This window comes from Schistocerca serialis, chromosome 12 (genome assembly GCF_023864345.2).
Source record: "Schistocerca serialis cubense isolate TAMUIC-IGC-003099 chromosome 12, iqSchSeri2.2, whole genome shotgun sequence".
Taxonomy (NCBI): Eukaryota; Metazoa; Arthropoda; class Insecta; order Orthoptera; family Acrididae; genus Schistocerca; species Schistocerca serialis.
The window spans coordinates 112,209,616-112,216,918 of NC_064649.1; positions in this window are offsets into that span (position 1 = coordinate 112,209,616).

Consider the following 7,303-nt stretch of genomic DNA (forward strand, 5'->3'; position numbering starts at 1 on the left):
TTTATTCCTTAGAACAGAGGATTTTTCTGGTGTCGGAATTCCACCGCCTAGAACACAGTGTTGTTGCAACAAGACGAAGTTTTCACGGAGGTTTAATGTAACCAAAGGACCGAAAAGCGATACAATAAAGGATCGGTTTGAAAAATTTCAACGGACTGGGAACGTGACGGATGAACATGCTGGAAAGGTAGGGCGACCGCGTACGGCAACCACAGAGGGCAATGCACAGCTAGTGCAGCAGGTGATCCAACAGCGGCCTCGGGTTTCCGTTCGCTGTGTTGCAGCTGCGGTCCAAATGACGCCAACATCCACGTATCGTCTCATGCGCCAGAGTTTACACCTCTATCCATACAAAATTCAAACGCGGCAACCCCTCAGCGCCGCTACCATTGCTGCACGAGAGACATTTGATAACGATATAGTGCGCAGGATTGATGACGGCGATATGCATGTGGGCAGCATTTGGTTTACTGACGAAGCTTATTTTTACCTTGATGGCTTCGTCAATAAACAGAACTGGCGCATATGGGGAACTGAAAAGCCCCATGTTGCAGTCCCATCGTCCCTGCATCCTCAAAAAGTACTGGTCTGGGCCGCCATTTCTTCCAAAGGAATCATTGGCCCATTTTTCAGATCCGAAACGATTACTTCATCACGCTATCTGGACATTCTTCGTGAATTTGTGGCGGTACAAACTGCCTTAGACGACACTGCGAACACCTCGTGGTTTATGCAAGATGGTGACCGGCCACATCGCACGGCCGACGTCTTTAATTTCCTGAATGAATATTTCGATGATCGTGTGATTGCTTTGGGCTATCCGAAACATACAGGAGGCGGCGTGGATTGGCCTACCTATTCGCCAGACATGATCCCCTGTGACTTCTTTCTGTGGGAACACTTGAAAGACCAGGTGTACCGCCAGAATCCAGAAACAATTGAACAGCTGAAGCAGTACATCTCATCTGCATGTGAAGCCATTCCGCCAGACACGTTGTCAAAGGTTTCGGGTAATTTCATTCAGTGACTACGCCATATTATTGCTACGCATGGTGGATATGTGGAAAATATCGCACTACAGAGTTTCCCAGACCGCAGCGCCATCTGTTGTTGAAAATTGTAACTACTGTAATTTCGAAAGTTTGTCTGTCTGAAAATGTACTGTTGTCCCAAGCATATTGCAACAAACGGTGTATTTCTATCGCTGCTCGTTTAGTTTTTATTGCCGTTTCAAATATACCGGTCATTTTTGAAACACCCTGTAGATACCTTACGGTTTCGTCCAACCCTATGCATATAGCATCATTTATGAAAAGTCTATGTGACGGATTTTATGTATATTTCAATTTCCATTAACAGTATTTTATAGACGTTATGTTCTCTTTCATGAGCTGTAACTAAATCCTTGAACTGGTTCGCAACGTCACTGCAGACATCAGAAAGTAGGTGAACATTGCGAAACATTCACTGTAACATAAATGTCTCCAGTCGCTAACAGCCAAATTGTAAATGCTGGCCTTTCTTAAGATTATGTGCTCTGTTTCTAGTAAATACTGAGAAGATAGGGAAAAGAAGCATTAACCGATATATGTGCAGAATTTTGGAATAATGCTAAGGCAAACAGGAGTTAGCCCTAGGTTTCTAATCCCTCTTAAAATTTACGACAGCAGTAGAGAGTAAAACAGGACTGTTGTGTTGGCTGAAGCGCCAACATCGTGTTACGAATGGAGGTCGAAATGCACGCGTTTTAGCTCACGCAGGCTGGCGTGAGGAGGGAAGACCTATACTGACGTGAGGTCTGGAACATGACAAGGAATTAGAATTCAGAAGCGGAGTAATTAGTTTGAAACTTAACTTTAATTCATTAATGATGAACGTCGCTCTTGACGGTACATGAGTCACAATATTAACGGTTCAGAAAACATAGTAACTCAATACGGCGCCTTGCTAGGTCGTAGCAAATGACGTAACTGAATGCTATGCTTAAATGTCGATCTGCAAATGAGAGCGTATGTAGACAGTGAACCATCGCTAGCAAAGTCGGCTGTACAACTGGTGCGAGTGCTAGGAAGTCTCTCTAGACCTGCCGTGTGTCGGCGCTCGGTCTGCAATCACTGATAGTGGCGACACGCGGGTCCGACATGTACTAACGGACCGCGGCCGATTTAAAGGCTACCACCTAGCACGTGTGGTGTCTGGCGGTGACACCACAAGGACATTAGTACTTAATTTGCTAAGTAACACAGTATTGTAGATAAAATAATTGTAACTGACAGCCGGCCGCTGTGACCGAGCGGTTCTAGGCGCTTCAGTCCGGAACCGCGCTGCTGCTACTGTCGCAGGTTCGAATCCTGCCTCGGGCATGGATGTGTCTGATGTCCGTGGGTTAATCAGTTTTAAATACTTCTAAGTCTAGGGAACTGATGACCTCAGTTGTTAAGTCCCATAGTGCTTAGAAAAATGGTTCAAATGACTCTGAGCACTATGGGACTTAACATCTGTGGTCATCAGTCCCCTAGAACTTAGAACTACTTAAACCTAACTAACCTAAGGACATCACACACATCCATGCCCGAGGCAGGATTCGAACCTGCGACCGTAGCGGTCACGCGGTTCCAAACTGAAGCGCCTAGAACCGCACGGCCACACCGGCCGGCTAGTGCCTAGAACCATTAGAACAATTTTTGTAACTGACTAATGCACAACGTATGAATTATGACTTACTTTAAATAATTTGGAGTAGTACAATTTATCACGGTTTAATGATTTAGGGTTCAGTGCAGAACCTATATGCAGGTCAATTTTAGTGTCCGATTCCACTCGTCGACTTTGAACAACGACATCATACCTAAAGCAGAGACGCTAGATAGAAGCAATCTTTGAAAGCAACTCATCGTATTCGTATACAAACGAATGCAACATACGATAAAATTAGACTCACATTTCGTGTGATTAATTACTTAGCCACAAATTATCTCAAAAATAATTGAAGGTAACGAAGGTAAATAAGAACAGAAAAAGTATACATGTCTAAATTAAATTACTGTCAGAATTTATACGAATAAGAAAAGCACAGAGAACCTTTACATCAGTTACAGTGTAGAGCATAATGAAGTCATAATATTTGGAAATAGCGTTAATTTTGAATAATAATTATTGAATCTAATGGGGCTAGTACACAAGTAACGAAAATTCAGAAAAGTAGGGTCTAACAAATATTGGAATCAGTAACAAGAAGAAATCTATATATGTCATTTCTAGTTACCTATTCCAACCATTTCTTGGTACATTACTTAGTTCGTATTTCCAGCATGTGTGTGCACTGAACTATAGTAGGATTTCTGTATTTGTATTTCTCTGAACTTCTGCGGAAAAATGACTAATATTAGAATCGGTAACTAGAATTGACCTATATAGGTTCATTATTAGACCGTTTTAACAACAAGCGTGTGCTCTAATGTGAAGCTGGACTTCTACCTATACGGAAGTTAGGATGTGTACCTACAATATGTGTACCTCTTTCGTAATAGTTCTGAGACCAATAAAAAAATCCAGAAATCCTAAAAGAAAACATAGTTCACAGATCTACTGCAAAAATGTACAAAATTATCAATAATCGAATGGCTGGAATTGGTAACTAGAACTTAACGGTGTGAAAGGTGAATTCTAGTTACCGATTCAAATTTTTGTTATTTCACCGCAGCAGTTTTAGAGAGCGATTACAAATGTAGAAATGCAGTTACTTTTCAGTGCATGTAACTCCTGCAAAAATAATTTACAAATTAATCATAGAAGTGTTGGAATCGGTAACTGAAATTTACCCGTGAATGTTAAATTCAGTATCAGTTTCAATATTCCCTACCTTGAGTTGATTTTCGTTTTCTGTGTGCTTGCTTTTCTTTTACAATTTAGCGTATCAATTTCTCCATATTTCATGCTGCTGTTTCGTATTTCTTTTAATTCATTTCATTTTCCCGTTTTTCTGTTAGATTTTAGTTCCTCTCCGTCCTAAACGGCAACTTTCCTGTGCTTCTCCCGTTAGATTCAGTAACTAATAGCAAAATTAACGCTATTTTATAACAGTATGGCTTCACCATGCGCGTTACTGTAATACATGTATAAGGTTCTCTGTGCTTTCCTACTCGCTTAAATTACGCTAATAATTCTTATTCATTTTCGCTATCTGCAATTTGTTTCGGATAAATTCACGACTAAGTAAATAGCTGCGTGATATTGAGATTGTAGTTTTATCGCATGCTACAGTCATTTGTTTACCAGTATGATGCGTTGCTTTCATAGATTGCCTACACGCAGCCTCTGTGCTTCAGTTATGACGTCATCGCTGAACGCCGACGAGTGAAATCGGACTCTACAATTTATGTCCTAGGTGTATTTCATATTTAATAACTAACTGAGACACCTGAATTCTATTTCTTTTCCCTGCTCCATTTTGTTTATTTCTTAATGAAACAATGCCCACGCCTTGTATGTGATGGCTTCTGAACATAAGAGGTTTGCGTTGTGCAGCTAACTACATAGTGTTGGGGTGTAGTTTAGCAGAGGATACAACCCGTCACCTTTGATCAATGACGTCAGAATTGGCCAGAGAGCATGTATTACAAAGATGAAAAATCTCAGAAGAATGTTCAGAAACAAAGGAATTCAAGAGAGAAAAACTGTACTTTACATATATAAGGGCCAGAAGCATTTTCACGTTAACGATATCGCGTGTTTGTATCCTAGTATTTCTCCGCAAAATACAATGGAAAGAAATGGAAGAAATATATTACTAGTAAAGAATACATCACGTTACACTCGAAACTCTTTCGAACTGTATTGCTTAAGTGCAGTACGGGATACAAGTTCATCGTACGTCGATTTCTTAGTTTCACCTAGAATTGCTGTCCTGTTGTCCACTTGAACTGCGTATCCGCTGCTTCACTAAACCGTAAGTGAAACACCGTATACAGATTAAAAGCTCACTCGAAGTGTGTTGCTTAAGTACAGTACGGAATACGACTTTGTCGTAAGTCGATTTAATCGTTTTCACTAGCATTACTGTCCTGTTCTTCACCTGAACGATGTATGCTCCGCTTCAGTAAACCCTAAGTGGGTCACGGGATACAAGTTATAGATGTGTTGTTTATTTCGTCTCCGCTATTACTAACAGTCTTTTCTTACGTACATATCAGTACTACTGATGACAGAAGGACCTAGGTATGTAATATATGTATACCAGACTTCCGTTGACCTATACAGGGTGTTACAAAAAGGTACGGCCAAATTTTCAGGAAACATTCCTCACACAACGAAAGAAAATGTATTATGTGGACATGTGTCCGGAAACGCTTACTCTCCATGTTAGAGCTCATTTTATTACTTCTCTTCAAATCACATTAATCATGGAATGGAAACACACAGCAACACAATGCACCAGCGTGACTTCTAACACTTTGTTACAGGAAATGTTCAAAATGTCCACCGTTAGCGAGGATACATGCATCCACCCTCCGTCGCATCGAATCCCTGATGAGCTGATGCAGCCCTGGAGAATGGCGTATTGTATCACAGCCTTCCACATTACAAGCACGAAGAGTCTCTACATTTGGTACCGGGGTTGCGTAGACAACAGCTTTCAAATGCCCCCGTAAATGAAAGTCTAAAGGGTTGAGGTCAGAGAGCGTGGAGGCCATGGAATTGGTCCGCCTCTACCAATCCATCGGTCACCGAATCTGTTGTTGAGAAGCGTACGAACACTTCGACTGAAATGTGCAGGAGCTCCATCGTGCATGAACCACATGTTGTGTCGTCCTTGTAAAGGTACATGTTCTAGCAGCACAGGTAAGATATCCCGTATGAAATCATGATCACGTGCTCCATTCAGCGTAGGTGGAAGAACATAGGGCCCAATCAAGACATCGCCAACAATGCCTGCCCAAACGTTCACAGAAAATCTGTGTTGATTACGTGATTGCACAATTGCGTGCGGATTCTCGTCAGCCCACACATGTTGATTGTGAAAATTTACAATTTGATCACGTTGGAATGAAGCCTCATCCGTAAAGAGAACATTTGCACTGAAATGAGGATTGACACATTGTTGAATGAACCATTCGCAGAAGTGTACCCGTGGAGGCCAATCAGCTGCTGATAGTGCCTGCACACGCTGTACATGGTACGGAAACAACTGGTTCTCTCGTAGCATTCTCCATACAGTGACGTGGTCAACGTTACCTTGTACAGCAGCAACTTCTCTGACGCCGACATTAGGGTTATCGTCAACTGCACGAAGAATTGCCTCGTCCATTGCAGGTGCCCTCGTCGTTCTATGTCTTCCCCAGTCGCGAGTCATAGGTTGGAATGTTCCGTGCTCCCTAAGACGCTGATCTATTGCTTCGAACGTCTTCCTGTTGGGACACCTTCGTTCTGGAAATCTGCCTCGATACAAACGTACCGGGCCACGGCTAATGCCCCGTGCTAATCCATACATCAAATGGGCATCTGCCAACTCCGCATTTGTAAACATTGCACTGACTGCAAAACCACGTTCGTGATGAACACTAATCTGTTGATGCTACGTACTGATGTACAATTTGTATGCCGTACTTCACTATGGGGTACAGATTACTTCTTGTATTGGCCGCTAATAGCATCCCATTCGTTACTTGAGCTATATAGCTCCACGACATTTCTATCTTGCTCTCCAGTTGACGTATATAGTGTCGGTGTAAAGGCGAAGTGAAGGACGGGATACAAATTTCAGTTGTCTTAGGGGTTTCGCCTGTGATATAGCAAGTACACATTCGAAAATGTCGTACTGACACTAGTGCTGGGAAACGAAAGAAGATCGACAGCTGAGAAATTTCTATTACGTACTTCCCAACACGAAAATACACATATTGGTGGAATAAAACAGTGAATTATGTCAAAATAGTGAAATACAGTGAAAGCGACAAATGGGAAAGTGAACTTTCCACACGGAAATATCGAGGAATAACCGAAGCTCTCCTAGACAGACAGTAACGAAAATTACAGACCCACAAACAGACAAATCCATTCCTATAAACGAAAATAAGACAGTATATATTGTTCTACAATAACAAACTAATACTCCAAATTACCTCAATATCATTGCGAATAATTTTAATGTACAATTATACCCCTTATCCGGAACAGAACTGTTTTATTATCTGTGCCTCGAAGTTAAGACATTACCATCTATGACTAATGTATGACGTCATTGGTCAAAGCCGACGGGTTGTATCCCCTGCTGCACGAGACCCTAGTGTTGTATACAGAGTAC